Below are 8936 nucleotides of genomic sequence, written 5' to 3'. Positions count from 1 at the left end.
ATATATCCTTAGAATTTTATAACTATGAAAAATAGCAGTAATACATAGTGCATGAGCTTTTCTCAAGCCCCTCTACAGTCTCATGACTTTCCGAAGACTTTTGGTTAGTGTAACTCATTGATAAGGATCTGGCTTTGCTTTTAAACTACCTTGAGTATGGGGTTAGTCGACTGAATTTGAGAAAAACACGAGTTTGAATAAGTTCCTTATGACACAACTCTATAGCACGATTTAGAGTATGAAAGAAGGAAAACTTTTCTTAATTGTCTATAGTCCCTCATTTATAGAAGTGGGGGCCTCACAACCATAAATAAGGTCCTACCGACACGGCTTCATAGATATCCTAGTATACTTGAACTTTGTGCTATGATACAAAGTTTGTCACGACCCGAGCCTACACCCTGGACATAGCCGGCACTCAAGAATCATTGCTGGTCCCCAAGTGAACCCTCATCCTGGCTGACTACAAGTAGAGGACTAACTCAAGCATACATAAGGTTAGTCTTAGTTCAACAAATTTTTGTGCCATATAAATTGAGGCATGTTTAAGGTTACAAGATGAAAGAGAATTTTGGTATATTTGATAAAATTTTAATTCAAAACCACAAAACTGAAAAGTCTTCTTTATTCTCTTAAACTCCCTGTCAAGTTAAACTAGACAATTCTTTTTGAAATGAAGGTACGCCCTCCATTTATAAATAATTGAATTGTTGGGGTGTTTCGCACCCTTTAAAAAAGAAGAAGATTAGGACATAAATTAGATATTACTTTCCATTTTTACCCTTATTAATTGTCGTCAAATTAATCTTTAGAACAACTAAGTATCAATCATAATAACAAAATCTAATACTAAATAATTAAAAAATGTCTAGAACTCATCACATAGAAAATAATTCAAAGCAATATGAAAAATGGAAGAATATTCTAAAACAGTCTTGAAGATTATGAACTCATCACATAGAAAATCCAAATGAAGGATAAAAATGGAAGAATATTCTAAAAACAGTCTTGAAGATTAAACAATTAAATTAATTTGAAATATGAAAAATGTCTCAACAATTCAATTATTTTGAAATTGAGGAAGTATGATTTATAGTATCTCTTTTTACATTTATTTAAAATACATAACATACTAAAAACGAAAATAAATAAATTAAAACAAAGAAATTACTAAATATAACTAAAACGAAAAAAGTTATAACAGAAGGACAATTGGTCAATTGACTGAATATTCACTATTTTATTATATATAAATATAATAGAAGATTATTATTTAATACTTATTATACATTACAAGAAAAATGACTTTTAACGAAAGAAAATCCGGTCGTTAAAAGTCCATATCCAGTCGTTAAAGGTCTATAACGACCGGGCAAAAATGGTCGTCACCGGTCGTTAAAAGCTCCGTCGTTAAAGGTTAACAACCGGATTGCATAGCCAGTCGTTAGATACTACTTAGCGACAACAATAAATCTGGTCGCTACATTTACTAACAACGACCACAAATTCCCTTTGTTGATGGTCATTTGGTCGTTAAAACGTTGAACCAGTCGTTACAAGTACTTTTAGTTGTCAGATTCTTTCATTGATAACATTACTTTTGCCGACCAAGTTTTAATTCCTTTCGTTGATTTTAATAAATTTAATGACCATGTTTGTTTCACAAATTTAGTTTAAAATAATTATATATAGTTTTTATCCTCAAGCAGTTCCGGATCTTAATATCATTTCTTTTTTTTCACAAGCCATAAAAAATTTAATATAAAATTTCATAATTGTTTTGCCATGAACGAAAACATACTGAAAAACTTACATATAAATATGTGTTCGACACAATATCTAAAAAACATACATGTTCAACATAAGATCTAAATAACATAGATGTTCGACATAAATATTATAAAACAGACATGTTCGACATCTATCGAATCCTAAAAATTGAGAAAATGAAATAGCTGCATATATAGGTTAAAACGTCTCTAGATCTACACCAACAATAAAAATATAATCTTTCTTTTCAGCTGGCTCCACAATTCTTCAACAACACGTTCTTTAATTTTCATCACATTCTTCATCTGTTTAAAAAAAATAATTTGAGGTCAATTCATAACAGAATGCCAGATAGCTATAACTTATAACTTTTAAAGCATAAATCAATGATTTAATCACCAAAGAGCCCAAATCATTAAACAGAATATTATATATACCCAAAGAAAGCTATAAAAAAAACTCAACCAAAAGGGGAAATGGGATACTAATTTATAACACAAGACAAGCTTCATGGATAGTAAGAAAATACATGGGATACTATTCATTCTCTCGACTAGCAAGCTTGATCAGTTGATGTTAGAAAATATTATATGGCTTAAAAGCAACATAAAAAGCATTCTAAGTCTTTTTCCAGATTGCTATCATTTAGTCCAAGTGAAGAATATCATTTTTATACAAGAGACAACATGTTTGACTTGTTACAAGTTGTTTTATAAAGAAATTATATCATATCAACATCAATTATCTGTCTAATTTTTAGAAGCAAATGTACAATGTATGTTCCATACATCATCTATATTGCTGAAAAGAGGATCCAACAGTGTCTTAGCATTTGGAGAAAGCCACCAGGCTCAACTATTGAACTAGACTACACAGAATTCATTAATGCAGTTTAATTTGAAGGACAGGAATACTAAAGGTTTTTAGAAGAATGAGGCTACAATGGAAGATATAACATGTAGAGTTGCTTGGGTTTGTTGTGTTAGAGCTACTGCACAACTAGACTTTTATTAGATAGATGTAGCTTCTACCCTAGAAAGTGATCAAGGATATAGAACAAACATGCACGACCTTCTTATGGACACGGACAATAACAATGTCCAGAAGAGCATTGGTGTCATGGGAAACAATATGCAAACCACATGCTGCAGGTTATTCAATATCATAGAACTAAATAAAGCTATATGGCAATACTTAATTAGCAATTGCAGAATGTAGCGAGAAAGGACTGTCTATGGATCTGATGGGTACACAGTTATTTTATCAAAAGAAGGGAGATTGAAACTGTCCTCATACCTAAATCTGTATCATCATGGATAGTGAGGAATATATTGGGGTCTGGAGATGTATTGTTACAAGGACAAACTAGTTAGGGTGCTTTGATGGTTGAGTTTGCAAAGGTACAGAGGGGAGGCAAGTTCTCTACTTAGAAGATGTATATATACCTATCTCATGACCATATTTCTCAGACTCGAGTAGAAGAGTATTACCTTGCAAACATGGAGTGCACCCTAGGTTCAAGTTTATTATGTGGCTGGCTGTCCAAAGAAGACTAGCAAAAGTAGACATGCTTGAAAAAATTGGTATACAAGTGCCACATGACTGTGTGTTTTGTAGTAAAACAGGGGAAACTTTTGATCAGACTTTTATGGGGTAGACTGTGCAGCTGGTTGGGATTTCACCGAGTTATTTTTTACCATGGAATAGAATGGGTTGGGATCAGTGATATTGCCAAAAGAGTGTAGGACGAGCCAAAATTTCTACTAGTGTGTTTGTCATGCTAGTCTATGTTATATAGAGAGAAGGAACAAAATCAGATTCCAAAAGGAAGGAATGTGCCTAGACATGGTCTTGAGGGAGGTCGTGATGCATATTCATCTCCGCGGCAAGCAAAAGACAAACTGGTTGCCTGTACTTCAAAATCTAAATTTGTATCCCTAGGCATTTTTACAGTATAATAAACATAAATTATTCTAGCTTTGTATGTCATAATGAGTAGTAATATGGATAGGCTAGAATGATATATAGTAGTTAGGCCATCACTGCTTTGTTTGTACTAAATAGTTTGGTTATGAATGAAAGATCCCAGCTAACCAAAAAATATTCTGATTGCCAAGAAACAAACATCCAACAGTACAAGAAATGTATCGATGAAAGTAGTATTATCTACTGTGAACCTTATTATGGAGATAAACTAAAATGAGATAACCATCTTTTGCATTTACACAATTTAGAAAGTTCAACAAGTTTAGAGATCATTATTCTAAACCTATAACACAGTAAAGATTTAACACGCAACACAAATACTAAGGTGAACATGCAGGAAAGGAACTCAGTTCAGAACAAAGGAATACATCCTGATTGAGACAGAGATATGCATAATTATATAAGCATGTAGTCTCGTTTATCATGGAAAGTAGTACAACTAAAGACAGTCTACCCTCTAAAATCAACTTATCATAGGAAGACAGACCACTGCATTAACAAAGCCCTTATCAAAGATGAGCATTTGTTAATGACATCACTAAATTCATTGAAAAATCACATCATGGAATAGGTAATGAAAAGTTTGCTAACCTGGTGGAGGTGATGGATGCTGACGAACCACTATACTTTCAAGGCGATCATATTTACTCTCTAGAATATCAATACACTTTTGTAGTGATTCCTTTTCTTTTCGAGTTGTTTTCAGTTCTTCCAACAATGCAGCCTTAGAAGTACTACCACCTTTCAACTCTTTAGTGGTTATCCCACCACCAAATCCAACTGCATGACTTTTGCATTGAGGTACAAAGCACTGTTCCACTACCTCAATATTAGTAAGAGACGGTTCAGATTGTACAAGCTCTTGAATTTCAGCCTATAAAATACAAGAATATTTAAAATATTTCACTGAATCAATCCAGAGAGAAAATGTTAAATGAAATTTATCGATAAACATACATATTTTCATTGGTTTCGGGTTCGACAAGCTCATTTCCCTTTTTACGAGTCTCAAAGAAGATAGTTGCCATGTTTGGTGGATTACCATCTTTGCCTCCCTTAACAATAAAAAAAGTAAGTACTATAAGATCTTTTATACAAAAAGGAGGTTTCCTTGTAGGGTTTCATGATTTATTTACCAGTTCGTAAATAATCTTTCTTATAGGCTTGCTACCCGTACGATGAGGCATACACAACTTAGACCTGTTGATTGTGTTTCTTGTACTTGATTCCTGCATTAACAACACAAGATGAAATTATCACAAGCTTGTTTAATGATTCTGTTTTTATTCTTAAATTAGCTTTTGTAACTACTTTGCATCCTCTTGATCACAAATGAAATCAGTTAATAAAAAGAACTATTCCAAGATAGTAAATATATGTGAATAAAATGATATTAATCAATATCTATGCAATCATACCTTAAACTTTTTAGATAAAAAATGTTCCTTGACCAACCATTCTCTACTCCTATTGGCACATCTTTTAGAACCTCGTGCAATGACTTGGATTTCATATTCTTGTGCAGCGATCCTCTCCAATTGTTCCAAAGCTTTCTCATATGTTGCAAAACATTATCTCTTTGATCATTCATGTTATCACAGTCAAACTTTTCCTGAAATAGAGAAAAATATCATCAGAATCAGAGAAAGACACCTTTGATTGCAAGTTAATGTTCTTGATTAATGGATTGAAGGGTTGATCTTAATTACATGTCAATTATGTAAGAACTTTGTATGGTGAGGTACTGCAGATCATAGAAAGACACCTTTTACTGTTTGGGATAAGGAGTGCCTCCCATATATAATTTTTGAGGACTAAAAGTTAAGGGATGTATGAAATGGAATGAAGCTTCTATTGGCAAACTACTATATGGAAGGTTTCAGAATAGCTAGACATCCTCTGGTTATCATGGACACATGCAGTGTATATGAAGTAATATGGCAATATATGAGATCACATACCACCTACAGATTGTTGTTGCTACTGGAGAAAGTTAATGTCTCTAAACACTGGGATGGTTGATTAATACCAAAAGAGAAAGTACAAGTTGACAAAGAGTGAAACGTACGTAATCAGCCACCATGAGTTAAGGAGTTATAGGGGTCCAGACCAGTCTTTGGGAAGCATATCTTACTTGGACAAAATTTATGCAACCAAAGTATAATTAAATTTATCCTATGGTTGGCAAACTAGAACAAGTTGCTTACGAAGACTTGAATGATGAGATTGAACATGCAGGTGCAATATGCAAATTGTTGTCTATGTTTAACAGGGGTAGTAGAAATTCCTTTACACCAAGTGTGAATGGATTACGACATATTCTGGCTAATTAGACAAAGGTACAAATGATTTAGAAGGATGTCCCACAAAGTTTGAAATTGTGTAGAAGAAAGAAATGGAAGCAAACACAACAGGATGTCTAGGTAGCAATATGGGGTGTAATGATTTACCACACATGGAAAGCCAATTATTGGAAGATATTAGGGGCATAATTGTGAATACAAGTTTTGCAATTGTACAGATAAAAAAGAGGTGAGAGCTAGAACATCTATTCTGCAAACACAATGGGTGCCGCGAGGTGTCAGATTTCACTTAGGAGACTGAATATAGAGTGAATAGTAAGACTGAAGGGGGGAATTTTTTGTTTGTTTTGGTAATAGCTATTCTTAAACAAAGACCATAATAAGGTATAAACAAAGACAACACCATAATATACTCTAAACAAACGCAAGAAGAAAAGGGAAAATATTGTTGTTATAGTAGCAACAGTATCATGTCAGCGAAAATAAAAGAGAGTAATGTTGTAATTCTTACTGTAACAGTTGACCACATATGCTCAAGCTTGTGCTCTTCGATATCCATCCATGAGTGTACCCGCAATGGGCACATATTACGATCACGAACTAGCAAACCCAAGTGTCTTGTAAATGAGGTGTCATTCGGCCCAACGACATGATTTTGATAGAAAGTGACTTTTAACTTTTCTCCAGGTCTTAATCGCAAAACTTTCTTACAAATGTTTGTTCGTTTGAATCTAGAAAATCAAAATAGTAAGTATTTTCTTGTTGTTACGTATAAAGCAGCAAACAAATTCTCTATGACTCGCTTCCCTAGGAAATAGATATGTTAGTATATGACTAGCACTTTCAGGAACAAGGACCTTCGAGATAAGGGCAATATTAGTAGTTATTTGTCTCAGTAACTCTCCATTCTGGAAGAATTGTAATCCTGCTTCAGCAACATCTTTCTTAGATTGTGTCCATTCCCCTTTTTGTATCACATTTTGTTTTTTGTGAGGATTCTCACATTTGTTCTGCCTGCTTTGTCTAGTTGTCCTTTGGTTTGGAACTGTGGATTGGTACCTCTCAAAGGCAAAGGAAATTTAGTGACCCGATAGCATGGCATTTTGGATATTCTGTCTTACAATCATATAGAGACCAGACCATTGTATACATTAATAATTTTAGAACTTGACACCTAAAACGTAACTACTGGATCATTCTCCAAATTCTTTTGATTATTTGGCGCTAATGATCAATTTATATCAAAGAGCATAGTTGACTTACTTTAAACTTTGCAGGTCTAGTTGGATATGATAATGCAGAAAAAATGGCTGAAGTGTATCGAGATGTTCAGAGAAGTGATACTAGTATATATTACTTTCTTTTGAGTAATTCTTTGATGTTGTTAGTTGGCTTGAAGTTTTATTTTGTTTTAATATTATAATTTGCAGGTCTATTAAAGTCTAAAAAGGCTAAAAAAGTAATTGAAGTGGCTGAAGATGCTACGAAAAATGAAACTAGTATGTATTTTCTTCCGTGTGATATTTTCTTTTCTTGATGTTACTGGTAAAATAGCTTAAAAGTTATTTTTCCTATGTATTTGACATCTGATGCTTCATTATGGTTTTTTTCACTAGTCCTAACCATATCAACCTCCACTGATTCTTGATTCATCAATTATTATTTTCTAAATGAAAGTTTCTAAAAATTTAAAGTCATTGATTTGGGATCTTAAGCTTTCCAAAATTTATTCCACTACTAGTTGCCCCTTTCTGTATCACATTTTTTTGGCAACTTGAGGCCTTATCTCTTGCAATGGGCTATGTTCTGCCTGTTTTGTCTAGTTGTCACTTGGATTGGAACTATGCATGGGTACTTGTCGAAAACCAGATAGAATGTTATTTTGCATAGTTGGTCTTATAGATATAAAAAGACCAGACCATTGTATACAATAATAATTTCAAAAGTTGACACCTAAAACTTAACTACTGGAGTGTTCTCCAGATTCTTTTGATGGTTTAGCACTAAAGATCAAATTTATATCAAAGAGCATAGTTGACTTACTTTAAATTTTGCAGGTCCATGTGAATATGATAGGACAACCAAGGTGATGGTAGCATGGTTACTCCCCTTATGTTCCCAACGTTCCCACAATGTCCTAGGCGTAAGGATTTTGGAAAAACACAGGTAAAACAATACCGAAACGGGTGGGAGGAAGTTGAAAGGTATCTTGGTGTAAAACTCCGATTTAGGCCTCTTTTAGGAGTTATTTTGTCGAACTAATTGCTTATTTATGTTCTAGGATAGTTAAATAACTCTGATCTGCTGAAATTCTTTTGAAAATGGAGGTTTCGGGATAAAGGGGTGCCATTGTCGTGCCTGGTGTTCGTCCCAGATGAAGGCTACTCTAGCGGCCTTCATAATCCCGCCAAAGAGGGATTATGGCCACTGTGGCGGGATGCGCCAAGTAGTGTCCTCACCCCTTAACACAAAGTTTTTCTCTCTTTTTGTCTTAGCCTCATCCAACTATCCTATTGTGTTCTAACTTATATTCAACTTATTGTAGGCTTTCTTAATGGCAGGACAAAATGATGAACAGTTACTTTTCATTTGGTTTCCCGATGCCGCAAGTCGGGAAAGGCATTATGACCATCGTAACACGGGGTTCTGTTGCGAGAGGGGTTTTGTGCTGCATAGGTTAGAGGATAAGGAGCTTGCCTTCTATGCTCGATTGGTAGAGTTCGGGTGGATCCCGCAGAATGAGGCTCCCTAGATGCACGCTCTACCTGGGTGAGGGAGTTCTATTCTATCCTCTCTACCGTCCGCTGGGATGTTCCTTACCCTGTCATCCGGGTTCGGGGAGTCGACATTCCCTTGAATGCCACTGCCATAAATGAA

The 8936-nt window shown here is 34.4% G+C and overlaps 2 long non-coding RNA genes across 2 annotated transcripts; both read right to left on the bottom strand.

Moving 5' to 3' along the window:
- Positions 1–4716: 4716 nt before the first annotated feature.
- Positions 4717–5213, bottom strand: LOC125861901 (uncharacterized). The gene is made up of 3 exons (XR_007446001.1): positions 5175–5213; positions 4928–4985; positions 4717–4811 (listed from the first exon to the last, which is right to left on the bottom strand). It is a non-coding gene; the product is annotated as an uncharacterized LOC125861901 (long non-coding RNA).
- A 65-nt stretch (positions 5214–5278) lies between these two features.
- LOC125861900 (uncharacterized) lies at positions 5279–6776 on the bottom strand. The gene is made up of 2 exons (XR_007446000.1): positions 6571–6776; positions 5279–5368 (listed from the first exon to the last, which is right to left on the bottom strand). It is a non-coding gene; the product is annotated as an uncharacterized LOC125861900 (long non-coding RNA).
- Between the last annotated feature and the right edge of the window lie 2160 nt (positions 6777–8936).

The sequence above is a fragment of the Solanum stenotomum genome, chromosome 4 (genome assembly GCF_019186545.1).
Source record: "Solanum stenotomum isolate F172 chromosome 4, ASM1918654v1, whole genome shotgun sequence".
Taxonomy (NCBI): domain Eukaryota; kingdom Viridiplantae; phylum Streptophyta; class Magnoliopsida; order Solanales; family Solanaceae; genus Solanum; species Solanum stenotomum.
This window is presented reverse-complemented; position numbering and strand designations above follow the sequence as displayed.